The 24820-nt window shown below is 47.7% G+C and overlaps 1 protein-coding gene across 1 annotated transcript in view; it reads right to left on the bottom strand.

Moving 5' to 3' along the window:
- The window catches only part of LOC125430496 (prolylcarboxypeptidase), a 50390-nt gene that overhangs the window by 24634 nt on the left and 936 nt on the right, over nt 1-24820 (bottom strand). The window lies entirely within an intron of this gene.

Here is a 24820-nt window from a genome sequence, read left to right on the forward strand (position 1 = left end):
TAAGAATTGTTGTTCTGATGTATGATGTTGATTGTTTTGTTAGGAGGGTTGTTATTTATTTATTTATTATATTTATATGCCGCCCTCCCCCGAAGGGCTCAGGGCTGTGAACATGAATATACGCACAAAATAAAATCAATAAATCTCAAATCATTAAATAAATCATAATAAAATGGCTTTAATGGGGTTTAAAACCCCATTAAAAGCAGCGTATTAGTATCAAATACAATAAATAATACAAGAGGCAACCTACTAACTAATCCCCTAAAAGAGGGGAGGGACGGCAGGATCCACAGATGTTAACAGGGGGGGGCATCAGCGGCCAGCCTCCCCAAAGGCCTGGCAGAACAGCTCAGTCTTGCAGGCCCTGCGGAACTTGTTGAGATCCCGCAGGGCCCGCACAGCTGGAGGGAGAGCGTTCCACCAGGCGGGGGCCAGAGCTGTAAAGGCTCTGGCCCGGGTAGAGACTAGCCGCATCATGGAGGGGCCAAGGATCACCAGCAAATTGGCCTCTGCAGAGTGCAGAGGCCGGTTCGGGACATATGGGGCAAGACGGTCCCGCAGGTACGGAGGTCCCAGGCTGCGCAAGGCCTTAAAGGTTAGCACCAACACCTTGAAAATGATTCGGAATTCTATTGGTAACCAATGCAGGACGCGCATAAAGCACAGGTGAGGAGATCACCCGGTTTCTGGCGGCACCCCTGGTGAGTTACAGGACGGACGCCGCGGTATTCTGGACCAATTTTAACCTTCCGGATCAGACGTATTAGGGCAGGCCAGCGAGCTAGAAGCGGGGATTGCAATAGTCTAACCTGGAAGGTGACCGTTGCATGGATCACAGTAGCTAGGTCTGCTTGGGAGAGGAAAGGGGCCAGCTGCCGGGCTTGTCGAAGATGGAAAAACGCAGCCCGGGTTACATGGGCCACCTGGGTCTCCATTGAAAGAGACGAATCCAGGTGGACCCCCAAGCTGCGGACGGAGGAGGCTGGTGCCAATGTAGCCCCCTCCCACACCGGCGGCTGAAAATCCCCAGCCCCCCCCTTCGCGCCCCAGCCAAAGGATCTCCATCTTCGATGGATTCAGTTTTAACCTGCTCTGTTGCAACCAACCAGCAACCGCCTCCAAACAATAATATAATATGTTATTATGTTGATTATGCGGAGTATTGATGATATTGAAATATTGTCCATGGTTTATTCATTGTTGTTTATTACTGCAGTTGCTGATGTCATGACTATTGTATATGTACTGTATTATTATGCTGTTGTGCACCGCCCTGAGCCCTACGGGGGAGGGTGGTATAGAAATTAAACGTAACATAACATAATGTACGTCTATGTACTTACACCATTGAGTAAGGGCCAAAGATGGAGAAAGGCAGGGCAAGTTGGCAGGCTGACTCCAGATTTGTAAGCCAGAGTTTCTGTGAAGCCAGCGCTACATCGGCATGAGGTCAGGGCCCGTGATTTCTGTGATGTGGAACTATGATACTGTACATATTTCGGATCCACCTTCTTCGCATTTGGGAACCTTATTCCCTTTGGGAATTTTTTCCTACTATACTCTTTTCCACCGAAAGATCCAAGCAGAATTGTAACGGCACCCACCACATGCTGGCTCCGCTAAAACAAAGACGGTTCAGCACGTGGCGGATGACGTTACAATCCTTTTAAAATTTAAGGATGGGCCGCTGGCAATCAAGACAAAGACAAGGATCTCTGGAAAAGACAATAAGGCTAAAAAAAAGGTTAGTGGCAGTAGGAAAAAAGGAAGACCCAACATGAGATGGACGGACTCTAGGAAGGAAGCCACGGCCCTGTTTGCAAGACCTGAGGAAGGCAGTTAACGCTGGGACATTTTGGATGACATTGATTCGCAATGAGTCAGAAGCAACTTGACAATGCTTAACACACACAACTAAGCAGTTTAACTCAGCTGTTTCAAAAATTAAAACCTCTACTGATTTTACAATTTTACTTTAAAAAGGGGAAACTGTTGCCTGTCTTTTAGCTCTCTTTCATTTCCTCCGGGGATTTTAACTGAACGCCACAAGCTTAACTTGCCAGCGCTTTCTGCAATTTGTGAGTGGTCTGAGATAGAATGAGCTCGCCCGGATCAAAAACTCAAGATTTCCCCATTGACAGAATAAATGTTGCTTGTTCGATTTCGATTCGATTCCGAATACCTTTAATGGCATATAAATAGTTTAACATTATCATTGCAAGATAATAACAGCCTTTACAACTTCTGACGAGTTAAAATAACACCATTAAAAAATTTAGCCACTGCTTCCAACAGCTCGTAGTTGTGGCTGTTTAAAAGATATATAACCTTCTGTTTATCTGTAATGCCTTCACTTCCATGCAGGAAGGGGATTATGTGCTTCTTCCTATCTATCTCATAAGAAGGACAATTCAACAGCATATGAGATACTGTTTCCACAGAACCCATGCCACATGGGCATTTCCTTTCTTTATGTGGAATTCCAAGGTGGCATCCAAGGCTAAAGGAAGAAGGCGGGGCATTACACCTAGCTAAGGTGATTGCTCTATGCCACTGGGCCTCAACCAGGAGATAAAAGGTACCGGGGCTACAATTAATCTATCCACAGAGTATTCCCAGAGAGATCCCGGGGAACAGGTTTTATTAGCTTCCTCTAGCATCTGGTTGAAACTCTCTATCAAAAGTCTCTTCTTGATAGCCCCATAGACCTCCTGCTCTGTTAACATTAGCAGGTCCTCCAAGGAAATGCCCAACTCATTAAGTTTGGCTTCGATTTTAACCCACCACTGGGTTGCATGGAGGATGGAGCGTCCCTGGGATGTACAGTCCAGTTCATCTCGATTAAAACAAATCCTGGCCCAAAACTTGAATGTTGCTTGTTAAGCAGGGCTGTTTCGAAATAACATTTTGCCAGTACAAAAAAAGTCCAGTGGCTTTGAAGAGATCATGTGGACCTCGTGGCTTTTCACCGGCTTTGAGTTTATTTAGGCCTTTGCCTCTAGTTTGCCTTTTATTAAAATTTAATACAAAAACGTTCAACACTTAACAATCATTAACCAGCTCACTGCATGCACTCTGACAGGACGGTGTGGCACGTTTCATTGTTTTATAGGTTTTTTAGGATGATGGGTAGGAGGGGAGTTGACCCCCTCAGGAAGGGCTACAGCCTGTTTGCCGGGTGAGACCTTGAAAAGACCTCCAAAAGAAAGCGCTTCTATTATCCTTCCAGGGTGAAAAATCCAGCCAAAACGCTGTCGGTTACAGCCTGTCGACAATGCAGGGATATTTTTAACAGGCATTATGATGTTCCGGCTCTTCCCAATCCAAGTTTTTTGATTAGCGAAGGATGCATTTTCAATGGCTGCTCGGCACAGGTGTCCTTTCGTTTTGAATCCTGCTGGGGTTTTAATTAAAAAGACAGACAGTCCTTCACACAGATGTCCCTTTAAGACTGTCCCCAGACAGTTCAGTCATTCGTGAGAGACTGTTTTTCAATCTGTATCATCATCTCAGGGCAGCTCAGATTCAGGTGTGTCCAACAGCTTGGTTTTGCCTATGGGACCCTACAGGGAGACTCACAATGTACAGTTATTTCTCACCCCGCACTAGAGGGCTTCCTATAGCACAAGCATCAGGGGGAAACGCATCCGAAGAACACAGGCTGCAAATGAAAGCATACTGTGGTAAAAGGTCTGGAACCCATGCCCTATGAGGAGAGACTTAGGCAGCTGGGGATATTTAGTTTGGCGAAGAGGTTAAGAGGTGACATGAGATCCATGTTTAGATATTTGAAGGGATGTCATGTTGGTATGGGATCGAGCTTGTTTTCTGCTGCTCCGGAGAGTAGGACAGGAGTCATGGGTTCAAGGTGAAGGAAAAGAGATTCCAACTAAACATCAGGAAAAACTTCCTGACTGTCAGGGCTGTTCGACAGTGGAATGCGCTCCCTCAGAGTGTGGTGGAGTCTCCTTCTTTGGAGATTTTTAAAGAGAGGTTTGATGGCCATCTGTCAGGAGTGCTTTGATTGTGTGTTCCTGCATGGCAGCGGGTTGGCCTCAATGGCCCTGGTGGTCTCTTCCAACTCCATGGTTCTATGTCTCCAAACTGTGCTTTTCATCCACAGACTGAAGGCATTTCTGGGCATTTGTGGCTCGCTTCTCCCTCCTCTCAAAGCTTGAGAGGCCCAGAGCAGCAAACCAGCCGCTGAACTAAACACCAAGTCGACTGGTGTTCAAGAACTGCTGACTGGAAGATGATTTGGCTGTATGCTGAGTAAGCTCTTTCTGGTTCCGGAGCGCACCTTTTGCCCACAAGTTCCTCACAGACAGCTTATTAGAGAGAAGTCTGCAGCCGCCAGTAGGGCCTTTTTGGAGAAACGGTGCACAGCCACACAGCATGCTCACGGCTGCTTAAGCTCCCGGCAAATTATGGCTTCGATACAAGAAGGTAGACGCCCTGCAAATAACTCTTTTTGTAGCACCACTATGCGCGCATTCCCTCATGGGTACAAAAAAAGAGACTGAAACAAACCATGCTATCCATTTTGACCAATTGCCTCTCATCCCCTAGGACAGTGATGGCGAACCTTTTCGAGACTGAGTGCCCAAATTGCAACCCAAAACCCACTTATTTATCGCAAAGTACCAACCCGGCAATTTAACCTGAATGCTGAGGTTTTAGTTTAGAAAAACCGGTTGGCTCCCTCTTCCTGTGCCCCGCCTCCCCGCTTGAGCAGGGGCCAGCCTGTTCTAGCCTCCAGCAAGTCCCGCGTGTACTGCTCTGTGCCTCTCTAGCATCTCTGCCTCCTCTGCGCCCCCCCCCCCCCCAGGCAGCAGCCACCCGGAGCACAGGCACCAGGCTTGCCAGCCAAGTCTTCCCTGCTCACCGTGGTGCGCACACATTGTGCTCAGTGGCCCAGACCAGCCTAGATGTGTGTGTGGGGGGGTGATTTTCCGCCCCCCACATGACGAACTCTGTGTGCGAGTGCCCACAGAGAGGGCTCCAAGTGCCACCTGTAAGGAATTCCATAGAAGCAGAAATAAAAGGCTTTTGGGAGTAAAAGTCCATTTATTAAGACATCTTAGAAAGCTCAAGTACACGCAGTGGCAGGAATGGCACTTCCCGCCAGAAGCACAGGTTATAACACCATTCACCCCATCCCCCCTTCCTGCTTCCCATGGGAACGGAGTCTTCATCTCCCGCGCAAAGATAAAGTCTCCGCCGATGCATCTGGCCCATCGCCCGGGCTGTGGAATGCACTCAAGGTTACTTCACCATCAACACCATTGAATCCTTTACACTCTGCCTCCCCTAAAGAAGACCCCTTCCCCCAGGTTTATCTGCTTGGAAAGGCGCGGTGGAAAGACAGAAATAAGGGTTAAGGGAGCTTCAATATTTTTGGGAAAAAACCCATTTTTTATACCCAGGGGACTATTCCACCCAAGAGACCAGATATCGCAAGCGTTTGCGATTGAAGCGAGAGTCCAGGATAAGCGTCAATTTCGTGAGTGCTTGTGGCCATCAATAATAGTCGATTAAGGGGCCTCTCCGGTGAATTAAGTGCCAGGCATCGGAAGCGGGAGCCTCCTTGAAGGCAAGCTGGAATGGAGAGACAGGATGGATGTTACTAAGAGAGTTAAAGAGCAAATCTAAGCGGGCAGTGACATCATTAATCGTTTAGTAATCTGAAAAGGTCCACACAAATCTCTTGCCAAGTTTGGAATATTTATGCGACGTCTCTGAGATTTTTTTTGTAGATAAATACACCCAGGAGCCCACCGCATAGAGGAAAATCCGAAGGCGGTGTTTATCCAGCTTGCAGTTTTGGGAGTCCCTTTGCTTGTTGTAAAGGCCCGGTCTGGACAGCCGACTTCCATCCCTCGGCTAGGGATGAAATCCATTGTTGAAATTCTGGGGGGGTCCAAAGCTGCTGCGGGTAGTTGTGGCAACCTTGGCCCGGGGAAGGAAGCGACCAGACACTGTAATTTCAAAGGGGTTTTCTTTGTACTACTATGAACACGCATTGTTGTAGGCGTACTCCGCCAAGGGAGTAAGCTCGCACCAATTGTCTTGAAGGTGGTAGTTAGGGTGCCTAACAAGCGTAAATACTGCTCTAGGGTTCTGTTAGTTCTCTCAAAAGTCTCGCAGCGTCACTTTGAAGGAAGAGCGCGTGGTAAGAGGCTGACGGCAGGCGGACCAACAACCCCAAAAACGCTTTCCAGAACTTTGAGATGAATTGGGGGCCGCGGTGCGGAGACCACCTTAGCGGAGCCGGAATGAGGCGGTAAACATGTTGAATAAACTTAGCCCGTGCCAACTTAGAATGCCGGAGGGATGGAAGCACATGGAATAAATGGAAACTTGCTTAGAGAATAAGTCTACCACCACCCATAAAAAAGCCGTGTTGCCATGACTTTTCGGGCAAATCTGTAATAAAAAATCCATGGAGATGACTTCCCAAAGAGCTGAGGGCTACCGGGAGAGGAGTTTCAATAGTCCATGGGGCTTTCCACGAATGGTTTTGGCTTCTGCACAAACAGAGCAGCCTTTAATGTATGCCTCAATGTCTTTGCGCATTGCGCGCCACCAGAACTGCCAGCGGGCTAAATGCAGAGTTTTTCAAAAAAAGCCAAAATGTCCAGCCCGAACGGGCGTAAGTATGGCAAGCTTCAGGAGGAGAACCTGCTTGCGCTGCGGAGGGAGGCCGCGTGCCAACATTTCCCCTCCGCCAAACTCCGTTCTCCAAACGCATGGTGGGAGTCTCCCTTAGGCGGCTGGAGGCTCGTTGCAGCCCGCCTCCTCCAGTTCCCGCCAGGAAAGGAGAGCGAGACTGGGAATGGGGGGGTGGAGGAGAAGTGGAGCGTTTGAGATCGAGGGTGACAGCCAACCCCAACTGGGAGGGGAAAGAACAGTGCGTGGAATGTCACCCAAGTGAAGGCAGCTCCACCCCCCCTCGGGTATTTGCGAGTAGCCCGGCGTCAGCCAGTTTGTTGGTTTTCCCAGGGAAAAAATGGACTGTAAAGAGAAGCGAGAAAAGAAATGCGGTACATTGCGAAGTTGTTTCTGCGAGACATCTTGAGGGGTGGAAAGAGCTGCCAGGTTTTATGATCCGACCAAACTTGAAAGGGGTGCTTAGCCCCCTCCAGCCAGTGGCGCCAAGTGGAAGTGCTACTTTGATGGCCGCAGTCTCTTTGTCTCCCACAGTCCAGTTGAGGTTAGGCACCAGCAGAATTTTTTAGACTAAATAAGCACACGGAACCAGCCTACCATCTTTATTTTTCTGCAACAGGGGCAGCCCCAGAAGTGCTTTGTCGAGGCATCCACCTGAACCACAAGCGGAGATCTGGGTCAGGGTGCTTTAGGATAGGTTAGATTGAGTAAGCGCATGAATTTTTAATAGTTGAAGGCTGTTTGACATTCCTCAGACTTCGGGAAAGGGGGGGCCCGGGCTTGGCGGACAGTGGATCTTTACCCTTAGTCGCGTAAGAGGTCTGTGAGAGGAGAGTCCAGTTCAACCAAATTGGGGAATTATAAAAGTCACGATAGAAATTGGCAAAACCAAGAAACGACTGGAGTTCTTTGCGGTTGGTGGGGGCAGGCCATTGGAGGACTTTGCGGTTGGTGGGGGCAGGCCATTGGAGGAAAATAAAACTAATTTTCTCCCAATGGTCGGCGCAACGGAGGAGAACCGGCTGTGTTTTGTACTGGGCCGGTCCTTCGTTCCCGAGGGGGCTGCCGTCCATTTGGGTGAATGGTATGGGCTTAGCCAGGAGTCCCGGTCCAGACCTAGCTCCTCTGCCACCTGGGGCCGCATTAAGCAGTGGGAGCAGCCGGAATCCACAAGGGTCGAGGCTATAATGCGAGTGTGTTTAGGCGGGGATTGGCCAGAAATGCTTGAACAGTAATGGGGCGCTGCCTTCACTCACGGCGTCGGGAGTCGAAGGCCCATGTCCACATGGGGGGCTGAAGAAAGGCAAACAGCTGCTTCCCCTCCTCTGGAGTCGCCTTCGGTAACGCTTTAAGAGCGGCGAGCCTGTGGGGAGGCGGACCCCTGACCTGCGTGAATGGTTTGGCAGACGCAGTCTCTTGCGCGGAACTGGAAGCCCGGTTGGTTTTTGTTTCTTGGGACAGTTGGCGGCTAGATGACCTGGCCCTCCGCAGTAAAGACACAATCCCAGTCGGTGACGGCGTTCAGAGGTGGTTTCGGTAGGGGAAGCTGGGCTTGACTTGGTGGACACGAGTAGTGGTTTTTTTTTTTTTTTTGGTATTAGAGGCCTCCTTAGCCAGCGTATTCCAAGCGAGACGCCACTTGGGACCCCAACTGGATCCAATCTGCAATAGATGCGAGGAACCCGAATTAAAAGCTTACCGTTCCGCGTAGCTTGCCGTCCACAGCATCCGAGAAGTATTCGCATTTCATGCGTTCAGGCCACTCAGGAGGAAGTCGAGGCAGCCGCCGCACGAAATTCACGGGCAAATTCTGCAAGCGGGCGGTTGCCTTGCTGGGATGGTTTTGATGGATGCCCGGATAAACTTCATTCTCGGCGCCTGGATCGGCTAGCGCTCGCCGAAGCCCGAGCAGGAATCACGGTACTGTCGCGAGAGTCACTCATCCTGCAAATCCAAAAGAGTCCGCGAACCAGTCGGCTGCTGCCCCATCCAGGACTGAGCCGATGTCCCGTGTTACCCCGGCGCTCAGACCCGGTATAAATCATCATAGTCTTCCAAGTGGGCATTGAGTTGCAAGATGAAGTAAGGAAGTTTGGAGGCGATTTACATCAAAGCGGGCTGGTATCGAGGGGGGGCGATGGTAGCCCCGTTCGGCGGCTCTTAAGCCTGCTGGGGAGAATTGGTTGCGCGGGTTGAGCAGGTTGGGCAGGCAGCTGTTGTTAATGCAGGGGGGCCGGAGTCCGAGCTGGCGGTTACGCTGGCGTTTGGGTGGCAGGATCCAGTTCCGTGGCGCCCCTGGCAGAGGTATGATCAGTAACAGCATAGACTCCAACTTGGGGCTTCCTGGTCTGCTGCCTCCTTAGTTCCCTCTCCAACGCGGCCAGATCCCTCTCGCTAGCGAGTCAATGCATCCAGATGCGCATGCAAAGCAGCTTTTTCTCGTTCCAATTTAGCCAGTTAAGTCCCGTTTTAAGGGCTTCAGTGAGCTCACTTTGCGTGCGCAGAGCCTGAACGCAGCCAGCGTTGCCGTTGGCAAAATCCAGTCTGGAATGTTCCAGGACTTTATCATGGACTGACAGATTCTGGGCATATTGTCGTTGGAGCTGGCGTCTTTGGTACGGTCCAACTTCGAGCCTGAACTAACTGCGTTGCTGTTCCCGGTCCCTCTACCCGGGTTTTGGCGCTCTTGCTGCAATTGTGCCCGTTCCTCCTCCCATAGCTGGCGTTCCGCGGTTCCATGCAGCTTATGGGCATCTGCGCTTAGTCGCCCCGCTTCCTCATCCCAGTCCTCTCTGATGGGAGAGAAGCAGTCAACTGGGAATGCAGGCTTTCGCCGGACTCGCCGTCGTCTGGAAGCCGGACATCGGAGACACCGTGGCATGGCACGGTGGCTCCCGAGAGCACCTCAGGTAGAGTCGCTGGCGGGATTAGAAGTCGATTGGGAGCGGTCAGGATACCCCTCCCAATTCAGGTTTAGTCGGTGTCCCCTTTGGACGGGCCCCAGTGCTGTGCCCGCGGTGTGGTTCCTTGGGAGCATCGCAAAATCTGAGTCCAGGAATCGTTCAATGGATTCCTGGTTTACCCACGCGCAGAAAGGTGGTCAAGCCATTTCCTCATGACAGGTTGCATCTGAGTTTGTAATCACAGCGGGTAGAGATCGATCCCTGGCTCGATCCATAGACGCTTTAAGCGACTCGCTGGAAGTCCCCATGGTGATAGATCCCGTCCCTCGTTCCAGCGGAGTAAGGAGGAAGACTTCGTGCTGATCACGAGGGCGGGGAAAAAAAGGAAAACCTGGCGAGCCGTTTACCCTGCCGGTTCCTCCAGATCCAGAAGGGAATTAGACCCTCTTTGGGGCTACCGCGCATCCGCCAGTAACATTCAACCTCTCCGCCATAGGAACAAGAGGTCCACTGCACAGAATATAGATGAATTAGGATTCCTGCCACAATGTAAGAATTCCATAGAAGCAGAAATAAAAAGGCTTTTGGGGTAAAAGTCCATTTTATTAAGACATCTTAAGAAGCTCGAAAGAATTGCGCGGTAGCAGGGAATGGCACTTCCCGCCAGTACAGGTTGTACCGTTTCGCATCCCCCCTTCCGCAGCTCCCGCTGGGAAGGCGAGGTCTTCATCTCAGCGCCAAAGATAAAGTCTCCGCCGATGCATCTATTGTCGCCCGGGCTGTGGAATGCACTCAAGGTTACTTCACCATCAACACCATTGAATCCTTTACACCACCTCTGGCACCCGTGCCATAGGTTCGCCATCACTGGCCTAGGAGATGGGGAGTGCGGTCAAGTTGCAGCCAACGTATGGTGACCTTGCAGGGTTTTTCAAGGAAAGAGACAAACTGAGGTAGTTTGCCATTGCCTGCCTCTGCATAGCAACCCTACACTTCCTTGGTGGTCTCCTAGCCAAGTGCTAATTAGGGCTCACCTTGTTTATCTGCCAAAATCTGAAGAGATGGAGCCAGCCTGGGCCATCCAGGTCAGGGCCAGGGCTGACCAGCGACTTCGCGGGGACAGGGGAAGTCAAATGACCCGAGGATCGGTGCAATGAGGTAGAGGCTACACGTACCAGCCTAACTTGGAAGAGCACAGGTTGACGCGGGAAAAGCCCTCAAAGACAGCAGCGTGGTGTCTCTGTTTTAAGCTGCCTCCTTCCCTCCCCAGAACCTCGGGGTGGCTCAGCCAGCAGGCTGGATATGAAGGAGTGGGAAAACAAACCTAGTTCACCTGATTTGAGTCCACTGCTCTTAACTACTACATCACGCTGGCAAATAAACCTCTGTGGGCTAGTTAGTTTGTATACTTTTATTATCACAACTCAAGGGAACTTTTAAGACAGAAGGAACCTGTTTGGCTAGAAGGCAGGCGAGCTGGGTCCACGAGGAAACTGCCAGACATTCTGGATGTTTACAGTGCAATTTACGGGACAGATGTAGCCAAGCTATTGGTGGATGTCCTTGGAAGTCCTTGCTTGGGTGGGGTGAGGAATCCTATGTGGACCTTAACCACACCTGCCACCTTCCCATTCCGATGACAGGTTTTATTCCATTGTTAGCGACGGCTTCTACTTGGTCAGCATACCAAAAGCCTCTTTATTGTCAGGTAACAATGCAAAGCAGAATTTTTTTTGCACAAGCAGCGATACCTTTCGATCTTTCAGGTCGAAATGTTTTCCGCCTTACGCCTTGGCAATCTGGCAGAAGTTGTCAGGCCTGCTCTGCTGAAAAACCATTGTGGTAGACAGGATCCAAATCAAACCCGGCACCTATACTTGGTGTATTTGCCTTCTTTGCTGACATAAGAAGCAAGCCTTTGAATGTTTAGTAAAAGTTTTGGACAATTTTACCCTCATGTAAGGAACGTTACAGATTTTGCACAGCAAACAAATCAAGCCATGCTTTTAAGTACACAAAAAAAGATGGCTCTTCAACCAACAAACTATATAGCAGTGGTGGCGAACCTTTTGGGATCTCAGATGTTATGGACTACAATTCCCATCAGCCCTTGCCAGCATAAAGTCAATTTGTTATGCATGGCCAATTGACTCATTAACTGGGCAGGGAGTTTGATGGGAATTGTTATGTCCATAACATCTGAGTCCCAAAGGTTCGCTTACCACGCTATATAGGTACTTGCTATATAGGTACCAACCCTTCATCTGCTGTCACAATCAACCATTTTTAGATGTATTATGTTTTTGCCTAACATGGTTTAATTCACACCACCCTACAATGCATACATTCGCTTGGCTCCAGGGAGTGGGGAAAATGTCATGTCTTCCAGGTCACTCTGCAAGAAGCCATCTGTTACCGTGTTTCCCCGGAATACTTAAAGACATTGTGTTCATATTAATCCTTTAACTCCCAAAAAAAAAAGATGCGCTATATGTCTTATTTCTCAGGGGATATGCCCATATTTCCTCTGTATTCTGTTTGTCAGGCATGCTTCCAAACAAAAACTTTGCTACATCTTACTTTTGGGGGATGCCTTCAGCAAAACCTCTACTACGTCTTATTTTCCAGGGATGTCTTATATTCGGGGAAGCAGGGTACGTAGGAAGTGAAGTCTGGAGCTGGGAAATCAGTTTGAATTCTCAGAAATCTCCAGGGCTCTACCTGGAGGCAGGCAACCCTAGTGGGGATGCAAAAATAAAAAGGGGCTCAACTTCTAAACTAGTCCACTAGAGCCAGTGTGGTGTCGTAGTTAAGAGAGGGATTCTAATCTGGAGAACCGGGTTTGATTCCCCACTCCTCCACCTGAGTGCCAGAGGCTTATCTGGTGAATCAGATGTGTTTCTGCACTCCTACCTTCCTGCTGGGTGACCTTGGGCCAGTCACAGCTGTTTCCGAACTCTCTCAGCCCCACCTACCTCACAAGGGGTCTGTAATGGGGAGAGGAAGGGAAAGGAGTTTGTAAGCCACCTTGAGTCTCTTTACAGGAGAGAAGGGGGGAATATAAATCCAAACTCTCCTCTTCTTTGGGTAGGGGTCATGGCTTCATACTAAGAACAGAGGAACCCAAGTTCAAAATTTCACTTTGTTGTGAAACTCATTGGGTAAAATACAGCCTAACTTAACTCACAGGGTTACTGCCAGTGGTGGGATCCAAAAATTTTAGTAACAGGTTCCCATGGGGGTGGGATTCAAACTGTGGCGTAGCGCCAATGGGGCGTGGCCGGGGCACAATGGGGGCGGGGGCGGGTATTCCGGGGGTGGGGCATTCCTGGGCGGGGCTGTGGCAAGGACACAGCTGCTGTGCAATCCTTTAAGTGAGAAACGAATGCACGCAGGCGCAGGCTGCCACGCACACCGGTGCACCTCCACTAGACTGCTTCAAAGTTTGCTCCCATGCAGCTTACTGCTGGAGAGGGAGGGGCATAATCACATGGCAAAATCACCAATTAGTAACCCCCTCTCGGCACACACAAATAATTAGCAACCTACTCTTGGGAACCTGTGAGAACCTGCTGAATCCCACCTCTGGTTACTGCTAGGATGAAGGGTGGGGCGGGATGGCAGAATGTCTGCATGCCCCTAAGCACAAAACAGCGATCCACAGCTGAAGCCAGAGTTTCAGCACAACCAGGAACGGTAGCAAAGGGATGCAGTCCCCCTCCTCAATCAGAGCAGGAAGGAAGATAATTAAGCTGCATCTAAGGAAAAAGCTGCCAGTGAAGCCGGAAACTTTTCATTTCCACACATCCTTAAGAGCTGGGTCTGCACAGTGACCTCCAGACCAGTGCATAAAAATAAAGTTTCACTGAGAAAACGCAAACAAGGACTTCCACGCTTTCCTAGTGGCTATTGTCTCAACTTCCAGCTTCTTTTGTCTGACCGCATCCTTAACTCGGGACACCAAAAACATCCTTAACTCGGGACATCAGTCAAATGCAACTCAAGGGGGTTGCCCTGACTGTCACAGGCAACAGAGCAAACTTGTAAAATTTACACGGTGGATCAACCTCACGCAAGGCGTTGGCGCGGGAAGGGACTGCGAGTAAAGGGAATGCTTCAGCCAGCTTGTCTCTGAATACACAACTGCAATGAAAACACAGGTGCAAATGCAATAGTAAAAGGCATTATTGATTTTATTTGTACCCCACCCTTTCCCAACCAGACGAGGCTCAGGGTGCCTTCCAACAATATAATGGTTTTGGCTACTGTTCTGCATTTAAGATGGCCATTTACAATTTCCACTAATTTATGTTGCTGCAATGCCACTGAAAAACCAGGTTCGATTCCCCATTCCTCCACATGAAGCCTGCTGGGTGATTGTGGGCCGGACACAATTCTCTCCGAACTCTCAGCCCGTGTGGAGGCAGGCAATGGGAAACCACTTCCAAATATCTCTAGCCTCTAAACCCCTACATAGTGTCAGGGGGGAGCCATGCATCAAGCAGAGAAGCACCAGGGGGGGAGGGGGGATGAGCAAGATGGCAAAATGCTTTCATTTTCCCTAGGTGACCCAGGGCCAGGCACAGAGACGGAGATACCAGGGACCAGGGGGTGCTCATTGCACTGGGCGAGTGCCTGGCGACGGAAAATAAGCCCCTTGCACTTTAAACACACACTTGCGTTAAAGTGAAGGGTGCAGTCTGCTGGAGCACGGCCTGTTCCCTTCAGGCTGAAAATGGTCTGGTGGGAACTACATTTCCCAGTAGACCTTGCGAGCCCCAGGGTCTCATGGGAAGTGTAGTTCCCACCAGGCCATTTTCAGCCTGAAGGGAACAGGCCGCTTATCCAGCCTGCACTAAGGTAAGCGGGGGGCAGGGCGCCACGGGGGGGGAGGGGGACCAGGCACACTCTGGCCCAGCTACACCTCTGGCCAAGCGGCTTTATCTCAGTCTTCTGATCTTTAGTCCATCCTGCATTTCTGTCTTTCGTGCCTTCTGCAGCGAGGGATAGAATCAGGGAAACGGGAGGGGTTGATATACTGGGGTTCTTCGAATGTACCAGCAGAACTGGCTTTTTCCCTCCAGCCGCTGATGTCTGCCAATAAAGACTTCTAAAACCTTCAAGTTGCAGAGTCTGATTTCAGTCACGGATCCGGGGCTTGACACAGAGTCAGCTGTGGCTCGACAGCCCTTTTGTTTACTCATTTGCCTGTCTGTCTTTCTCAGTGAGCTTCAAAGAGGATTACACGATGTAAGTCAATACAGCCCATGAGATAAGACATCTAATAAGCAGTCTGTCAGATTAAGGCTGCAGAAATCTGATCAAGTGTAGAATATTAGATGGGATACGGAGTGTAGATACAGGGCAGAAAAACGGTATTACATTGGTAAAATACAATGCAGCAACACAGAACCGAAGCATAAAAGATATGTCCTTGTTTCTGATGTCTAGTTGCAGCTGATTTATGGTGACCCCATGGGGTTTTTCAAGGTCAGAGACATTTGGAGGTGGTTTGCCAGCGCCTGCACAGTGGTAGAGTCCTCTGTCCACTATAAAGCATCTTGCTGACCCATTCCATTATTACATTTATAGGAAGGCCCTCCTGAATAACTACATTTTACATAGTTCATGGGATGACTGGAGGCCAGATCTGCTCACGATCTTCACAGGCAGGCTGTTCCACAGGACAGGGGCCACAACAGGAGAGCATGTGCATCAGTGGCTGCTGATCAAAGCCATTAGTGGGGTGGCTCCCACAGAAGGCCCTGAATAAAGGGGCAAAGCTGTCATGGCTGAACACAGGAAAAGAGGCCAACCTGACTAATGTCATGAAGGGTTTTGTATGTGAAAGCCAGTACCTTGAACTTAACCCAATAACCAATGGGTAGTCAATGGAATGACTGTAGAATGAGCGTAACATGAATTCTCCCACTAGTTTTTGCAGCATTCTGCTGAAACTGAAGTCTGAGTTGACATCAAGGGCAGACCCATGTAGAGTGCATTACAGTAGTCTAGTCTCAGTATTACTGTGGCATGCATCAAAGTAGCTAGATCAAGACTGGGGTTAGCTTCCAGGCTTGATGAGGTTGGAAGAAAGCCTTTTTTGCAGCTGCACTGATTTGGTTCTCCTGCTCAGTATGCTCTCAACAAAGTCAGCACACTGAACATCACTGAAGCAGAATGTCCTTCAAGATCTTCGTAACTGGCATAACTGCCATCTTCTACTGCACCACAAAGAGATTTAGATAGAGATACAGAGCTGGATGTGGTCCAGATATTGGTGAATGCCCTTCAAGATCTTCGTAACTGGCATAACTGCCATCTTCTACTGCACCACAAAGAGATTTAGATAGAGATACAGAGCTGGATGTGGTCCAGATATTGGTGAATGCCCTTCAAGATCTTCGTAACTGGCATAACTACCATCTTCTACTGCACCACAAAGAGATTTAGATAGAGATACAAAGCTGGATGTGGTCAAGATATTGGTGAATGCCCTTCAAGATCTTCGTAACTGGCATAACTGCCATCTTCTACTGCACCACAAAGAGATTTAGATAGAGATACAGAGCTGGATGTGGTCAAGATATTGGTGAATGCCCTTCAAGATCTTCGTAAACTGGAATAACTGCCATCTTGTTAGGGTTCAGTTTTGATTTCAGCAATCCCAACCATTTAACCCTCAGTAATCAGGTAGTGGTTCAAGACTTCTACTGCACCACAAAGAAATTTAGATAGAAATACTGGATGTGGTTAAGATATTGGTGAATGCCCTTCAAGATCTTCCTAACTGGCATGACTTCCATCTTATTAGTTCAGTTTCAATTTCAGGACTCTCAACCATTTAAACCTTCGTATTCAGGTTCAAGATTTCTACTGCACCACAAAGAGATTTAGATAGAGATAGAGAACTGGATGTGGTCAAAATATTGGTGAATGCCCTTCAAGATCTTCCTAACTGGCATGACTGCCATCTTGTTAGGGTTCAGTTTCAATTTCAGCACTCTCAACCATTTAACCCGCAGTAATCAGGTAGTGGTTCAAGACTTCTACTGCACTGCGAAGAGATTTAGATAGAGATATAGAATTGATGTGGTCCGAGATATTGGTGACATCCAAGCGTCAAGAGCTATGAATGAGGATTCCTCTCTCCAAGGACTCTTTACACAGAGATTAAAGCCCGATGGCAATGCAATCCCTCATTTTGTTTGCCAAGAGAGTATATTCCACTGTAATAAACAAAATTTACTTCTAATCATACACACTTAAGATCTGCACTGCAATATTAGTATAGCCAAAGAGCTATGCATGATATGCTGCACAGACGACTGTCCAGTCATCAGCTTCAAAAGAATTTAGCTCTAATTAATGGAGGACAAGATGGCCCACTTAAACTGTTAGCTCCATATGAGGCTACGCAAGACAAGACAAATGTCAGAAATTTAGCTTTTGACGCCAACAGGGAAATTCACTCAAGTGAATTCTTAACTCGATTTTTAAAAATTGGGATGTCTATTTTTTAACCACACATACTGCCCGGGTTAGCCCGAGCTCATCAGATCCCAGAACCTATTTGAATGAGAGCCCTCCAAGGAATACCACATTGTGGTGATGGAAGGCGAGGCAAAGAAACAACCCCCCCCAGCATTTCCTGCCTTGAAACCCCTATCAATCAACTGTACCTTAATGGCACTTTCCATCACCACCACTGCCATGGCTTACAAATCAATTTATTTCACTTATACCCAATCTATCAACCCAGGGAATCAGCTTTTATCATTCTCCTCTCCTCCATTTGATCTTCACAACAGTCCTGCAAGGTAGGCTAGGTTGAGAATGTGCAACTGGCCCAAGGTCACCTAGTGATCTTCCATGAAACAAGTGGGTATTTAAATCTGGGTCTTCCAGATATAACGGTCTTAACCAAGGCACCACACTAGCTCTTATATTTAACATGGAGGCATGCCCTTCACACAGTGGTGGCAAACCTTTGGCACTCCAGATGTTATGGACTACAATTCCCATCAGCCCCTGCCAGCATGTCCAATTGGCCATGCTGGCAGGGGCTGATGGGAATTGTAGTCCATAACATCTGGAGTGCCAAAGGTTCGCCACCACAGCTGAAAGGCTTAGGATAATCACCTGAAAAATACCATAACTTTGTAACTGCCAGGCTATTTTATTTGGGGAACGGCATCATTTTTATGAACACTGCATCTTTTGAAATGCATTTTTAAGGGGAAAGTAATAGAACGTTTTCCACCCCGCGACACTGGTTGGGTCTATCCTTTTCCCCTACACAAAAATGGAGGGACAATTGGGTAATGCTGTCTGTGAAGATGGCCTGCCATTTTAGAGGCCTCCTATGGCTTCTCATGGTTCTGTGAGATGTTGTTCAAAAGTCACCACAATCAACCCAATTAATATGGCACCACAACTCCCCTTTGTGCTTGAGTTTCCAGCAGCTCTAAATGAAAAACTGGATTTGTGCCACTGCATCAGCAGCGTATGAAACTAGGAAAGTGGTAATTACAAGCCTTTTGACACAAGTTGATAGCATGTGATACTGCATGATCTCCTTCCTTGTTAAAGTGGTCAGGAGGCACCCATTAGCCGGGAGCCAACCCAACTGGCAACATTCTTCCTTTCGCTCCCCGGTTCCTTTAACAGAATCATCCAAGGACAGGCATTACACAGATTGAGAATCCTACAAAAAACTTTTGCACTACCAAGTTCTTTATGGAAAGAACAGAGATTTACCCACTAACCTCAAATGCCTCTGCTAGATCTATTGCCTTCAACCTGTTTAAGACCCCGAGCGGAGCCCATTTTAACCCTAGTGCACCACACCAAGTCCTACTTTTTTTTACACCTGAGGAGTCCTTTTTCTCTCCTTCTCAACAATGGAGAGACAGAAAGGGAAACAGGATTCCCAGCCCTCCAATAAGAGTAGAAGCTGTTCTTCCTAAATTCAACTAAAGATGGGAAGGCCCAGAGAAACATTCAGAAAAGTCCCCCCACCCCACCCCTGCGCTTTGTCCTCCAAAGGAAAATTTGGGAAACAAGACTTGTGAAATATTTTCTCCTTTCAAATGAGGGAAATGCTTTTAAAGACAAAGTGGGCCTGCTTTAAATATATACAACTCTCAAATCCAATATGAATTTTTGCACATAGGATACTTCATCTTCACATGGTCAACTGTGTGTTCCTGCATGGCAGGGGTTTGGACTTGATGGCCCTTCTGGTCTCTTCCAGCTCTATGATTCTATGTGGCAAACATGCAGGATTTCCATTGCTTCTTAACAGTTTCATGCCTTCTGTTGTTGACCCAATGTGGATAACTTTTCTCCCTCAAGCGACTGCGACACAATTTTCCCGCAGATGGGGAAAGAAGCAGCCTACTTTGACAGAGTAAGGTGGGGCAGAAACTGCACCAAAACCTTAGAAGAAAACTCTGAAAGATTCACTGAGAACTGAGGTGTCTCTAACCAGATAGCAAAAATTAAGATACACATACTAAGTCAGCATGACGTACAACAGCTTGCAGCGTCTTTCAGTTACTGGGAGTAGTAGCAATTTTGGGGAGGGTGAATTCCCCTCTGCAGCCAACACCCCCCTGCACGGATGTGGGTACCCACTCTGCCAGCTCAATGGCCAAAGGTGCCAAGTGGGCGGGAACCACGCAGCTCTGCGGCACCTGATCAGAAGCAGCCTCTTATTCCTTAGCCCACTAGCAGGGAGGAACCGACCATAGTGTGGCTATTGTGTACAGTGGAATATTGTGTACAGTTCTGGGCACTGCAATTCAAGAAGGATATTGACAAGCTGGAACGGGTCCAGAGGAGGGCAACCAACATGGTCAAAGGTCTGGAATCCATGCCCTACGAGGAGAGACTTAGGGAGCTGAGGATGATTAGTTTGGCGAAGAGAAGGTTAAGAGGTGACATGGTAGCCATGTTTAGATATCTGAAGGGATGTCATGTTGATGAGGGAGAAAGCTTGCTTTCTGAGGCTCCAGAGACCAGGACCAGGAGGAATGGGTTCAAGCTGGTAGGTGTCTGCCAGAAGACAAAAAACCCTCAAAATGGGCAGGGCTTCCCAATGTATGTTCATACCATACGAGTTCTTGTTTGTGTACAGCTACAAACTGGGAATGCTGCCCACACGGCCATTAAATGAACTGTGTATGTAAGTCAGGGACTTAGTTTTCTTCCCACAGTTTCTACCATCTTTCTTCCCATACAGCCCACTTGAGAGTGCATGGTTTCATATTTAGCCAGTTACATTTCAACATTTGAAGTGAAACCGAAAGGCATCTAAATTAAGAATACTACCCAAACAGAGAACTGGCTCACACCTCTAATCAGAACGTTCTTTACACCAGATCAAATCAACGTTGTAAGTTTACACAATAACTGCGGTATCTCTTAATTATCAGCTGCAGAGCTGCCACTACCCTGATGTTTATACACAGTGATCAGAACATAATATTAGAAATTTGAATAGCAAACACAGTGCTCTGAAATGCCTTGGGTGGAGTCAAAAGGCAGGTCCGTGCTTACTATCAAGGCAGCACTAGGAAGCTAATTCAAGATCAACAATCTTTCCACATGTCAGGAGACTGTTACGAAACACGCTGGACATAAAGTTCCTATCAATCAGTTCCTATCAATCAATCATCAACTACTTCAAAAAGTGACCATTCAAAGGAAGATTCAATTATAACCAGTGCAGAAAAAAGTCTCTGCGCTTAGCAATAAACAGCCCTTATAGCCAGAGTGCAGTGGTTAAGTGCAGGTGCACTCTAATCTGGAGAACCGGGTTTGATTCCCCGCTCTGCCACTTGAGCTGTGGAGGCTTATTTGGGGAACCAGATTAGCTTCTGCACTCCAACACATGCCAGTTGGGTGGCCTTGGGCTAACTAGTCACAGTTCTTTGGAGCTCTCTCAGCCCCACCTACCTCACAGGGTGTTTGTTGGCGGGGGGGAAGGGCAAGGAGATTGTAAGCCCCTTTGAGTCTCCTTACAGGAAAGAAAGAGGGGATATAAATCCAAACTCCTCTTCTTATCAAAAACTTCACGGAAACCTCCTGTTCCCATTTCACCATGTTTTCTCTGCTGTATGTATTTCAGTGACTAAAGCTTTGTCATGTACACTTGATGAAGCAGGCACCAGCTCATAAAAGCCTATGCTTTACAAAAAGTTGCCACACACAAGATTCCTTGTCCTGGCTTTAGCCCAAACTATGCATGGCCCTTCTTAACTATTGTACAAGTTATCAGTGTACTGGAAGACTGAAATTGCCATGAAAGTAGAGGAGGCTTCAAACCCATAATTAGAAGACTCAAGCACCCTTTAAACGTTAGCACGAGCAGCATCGGAAGCAATTATCTCATGAGTTGTCACTGAAGGGAGCATGTGGTTTCTAGCATGGGGAGACCTCATCAACACTGTCCACATGGGCCTTTCGACACTACATAAACGTAATTTTTATTTACATCATTTATAGTCTGCCGTTCTACCTTGGACTCAAAGCAGCTTACAGTGAGAGTCAATAAGACTGATAGGGTAGGGTATTCCATATATAGTACAACAGGATTAGAGTTGCAGAACCAATCAGAAATCTAACAACAGAACGAAAGCAAAGCAGAACCATTTATGTTATATTATGCAAAGATCGCACAGAAGGGTGCTAAGTGCCTTAGATAAACTATTAAGGACTCTGGACCACACGCCTGGGTTTAGCTTGTTAAAAATAGGATCTTACTATGGAATTTTGCATCACTTAATGCATCACTGGAGCAGCAGTGGCGTAGTGGTTAAGAGCAGATATACTCTAATCTGGAGGAACTGGGTTTGAGTCCCCGCTCTGCTGCCAGAGCTGTGGAGGCTTCTCTGGGGAATTCAGATTAGCTTGTGCACTCCAACAGATGCCAGCTGGGTGACCTTGGGCTAGTCACAGTTTTTCGGAGCTCTCTACCTCACAGGGTGTTTGTTGTGAGGGGGGAAGGGAAAGGAGTTTGTAAGCCCCTTTGAGTCTCCTACAGGAGAGACAGGGGGGATATAAATCCAACTCTTCTCCTTCATCATGCTTTTTTGTTTATTTTATTTATTTATTATTTAGATTTCTATCCTGCCCTTTCCAATAGTGCTCAGGGCGGCAAACATCAATATAAAATCAATTAAAACAATACATAAAACCAGTGTAAACAACAACCACACCAGATAAAAACTTTAAACAGCAGAACAATAAACGATGGCGATAAAAACCCCAGAATAGTCACCCATGGGAGGTCACGATGTTCCGATTAGGCTGGCTGGCAAGATATAAAAGCCTGGCGGAAGAACTCAGTGTTACAGGCCCTGCAGAAGTCCCGCAGGGCCCTGCAGGGCCCCGCAGAAGTCTTACAGTTGGGAGCTCATTCTACCAGGCAGGGGCCAGGGCCAAGAAAGCCCTGGGCCTACTGCAGGCCAGCCGAACTTGCCTAGGGCTGGGAACCTCCAGTAAATCCCACCCCCCCCCCACCTCCGTTGAGATGAGGGGTCTAGAGGGGCAATATGGGGAGAGGCGGTCCCTTAGGTATGTAGGTTGATACTAAACACTTTGACTGAGTTGTTTTTAGACTTCTGGTTGGTTCTAGAGCCCTAACTCTATTGCACTGTTCACTGAACACCCCTTCCGTTGATCGTGTTGACTGACTCGGTGCAATCTGCCTGGAGCCGAAGTGAGAAGGGTGACTACAAACAATGCAAATAAATGATAAAAAATTATACACAAATCTATTTGTTTTAAAAACAGAGTAGCTTATATAAGGAGAAGATCTGAATCCAACAGCTCCTTAAAGACCAGCAAGATTTCCGAAGTACAACATTTTCAAGTCCATTTGACACAGAACCACATTTCCAGCAGTCTCTGGTCAGATATGTTTGGGTAGTTCAAAATAAGAACATACAGTACAACCCACCTAAAGAGTGGCATAACGGTTAAGGTCAGTGGACTCTAATCTGGTGAACCAGGATTATTTCCCCCCCTCCTCCACATGAAGCCTTGGTGACCTTAGGATAGTCACAAATCTCTTTGAACTCTCTGGGCCCCACCTACCCCATAAGGTACCCATTGTGGGGAAGGTGATTACCCTGTTTCCCCGGAAATAAGACATCCCCTGAAAATAAGACGAAGTAGAGGTTTTGCTGAAGTGTTAAATATAAAGAATCCCCCGAAAGTAAGACGTAGCAAAGTTTTTGTTTGGAAGCATGCCCGTCGAACAGAACACCAGAGCATGCAGCTGTGGAGCGGAAAAATAAGACATCCCCTGAAAATAAGACATAGCGCATCTTCGGGAGCAAAAATTAATATAAGACACTGTCTTATTTTTGGAGAAACGCGGTATAACCTGATTTGAGACCTCCTTAAAGGTAGAAAAAAGCAGGATATAAAAACCAGAAATACTTCTTACAATACTCGTCAAGTTTGTAAGGATGCTGTATGAGTTAGTGCAGGGTTTCCCAAATGGTGGGTCGTGACCTGGCACTAGTCACGAAAGCAGAATACTGGGTCACCTAAATACTGGCGCTGGGACAAACCACCCCACTGCTGTCCTTGCTTGGGGGGTCCCAAACACCTGGAGCCGGAACAGCCGGGACAATACGGCAGCTTCAGGGCTCCTCCCTGGCCAGCTGACCACCCAGAAAGGGGCAGGGGACGATGCTTCGAGGGAGGTGCAGGCGGAAGCAGCACCTGGGGAACCTTCCTGACGCCGCTGTGTGCAGATGGAACCTGGTGTAGGGCTGGGCTCACCCCTGCCAAGCCATCATGGGTAGATGCATGGCAGGGTGACATTCCAATTTATTTTATTTTACTAATAAATAGGCCATAAACATTTTAGTGGGAGAGTTATTACAATAACCAGGCTATGGGGGAAAAAAGCTTGGGAAATGCTGAGTTAGTGGATGCTAGAACTCTTTCAACAGCATATAAGGTCTGCTCAAATGCATCTGTAGATACCCGATGTTCCGTTCCTAATAATTTCACCCCTAAAGCAACATCCAGGGCTTTTTGGCAGCTGGCTACCAGGCAGGTGAGGCTTACAAGCTGCGTATTTCACATGCAGCTTTTATCGGCTTTAAGCCACCCAGAAGGTAACTTGGACAAAACAACAACAAAGGTGTGAAACCTTTACGGAAACAGTGAAGCAGAGCAGCAAGCTAAACATTAACAGCTTTTCTAGAGAAGGAAGAAGCTGTGTTTACTATGAAGCTGTTTGGCATGGAGAAGCGTGGAACCACCCTGGCAGGACGGGACGAAGATGCTATTTCCAACCTGTTTCTCTCACATGCGCCATTCACTGCCATTGAATGTGAAAGACATATCCTTGGGGGTGGAGAATGAAGCAATGCAGGCTGGATCAACCAGTTCACGGAAGGGTTGGCTACTGCCCCCACCCTTATAATTTAACCCCAAAGCCGTGGTCACATGCAACAGCAGTAAATTCCACGGACATGTTCTGACAGTTTCTATCCAAGACGTTTTTATCCATCCTCAAGGAGCTGAAGTCCTGTTTTCTGGATTCTCAGGGGGGAAAGCAAACTCCCTAAAAGAGATTCACTTCGTCTTCCCCTCTCAAGGGCAAGGTGCGAGACTGCCTCCCCACACCAATTCAGTATTGACACGCTGCACAGTCACAAGACGAGGGCACACCAATGCGAGATGAAGAACCGCAAGCAGAACGTTTTCGTAAAAGTCAGCATGGTGCCATGATTAGAATGTTGGAGCCAAGTTCCAATCCCCCCTGTGACCAGAAACTTAAATGTAACTTTGCACTGGTCATTCTCCTTCAGCTCAGCCTACCTCACATGGTTGTCGCTGCAAGAACAATGTACTAAGTTACTCTGGGAGAGAACAGCAGGGAAGAGTCGCGTATTGTATTCACACATAAGGAAGACAGCCCTGAATAGAAGGCTGTCTCCTTTAAAAAGGCGATGTACATTTTATTATTGGATATAACAGTTATCTGTATGATAATGCAAAACACACACCTACTTTTTTAAAATTACAACCCTGCGAATAAGACGACCCTTTCTAAAAAATGTTATATACTTATTATTACCAGATATTATTGTTATTTGTATGCAAATGTACAACACACATATCGTTCTTATAGCATACCTGGAAAAAAACAATTTGAACAGTGTTAAAAATTACAACCCTGCAATGTAAGGCAACCCTCTCAAAAATGTTATATA

Source organism: Sphaerodactylus townsendi, linkage group LG04 (assembly GCF_021028975.2).
Source record: "Sphaerodactylus townsendi isolate TG3544 linkage group LG04, MPM_Stown_v2.3, whole genome shotgun sequence".
Classification (NCBI taxonomy): domain Eukaryota; kingdom Metazoa; phylum Chordata; class Lepidosauria; order Squamata; family Sphaerodactylidae; genus Sphaerodactylus; species Sphaerodactylus townsendi.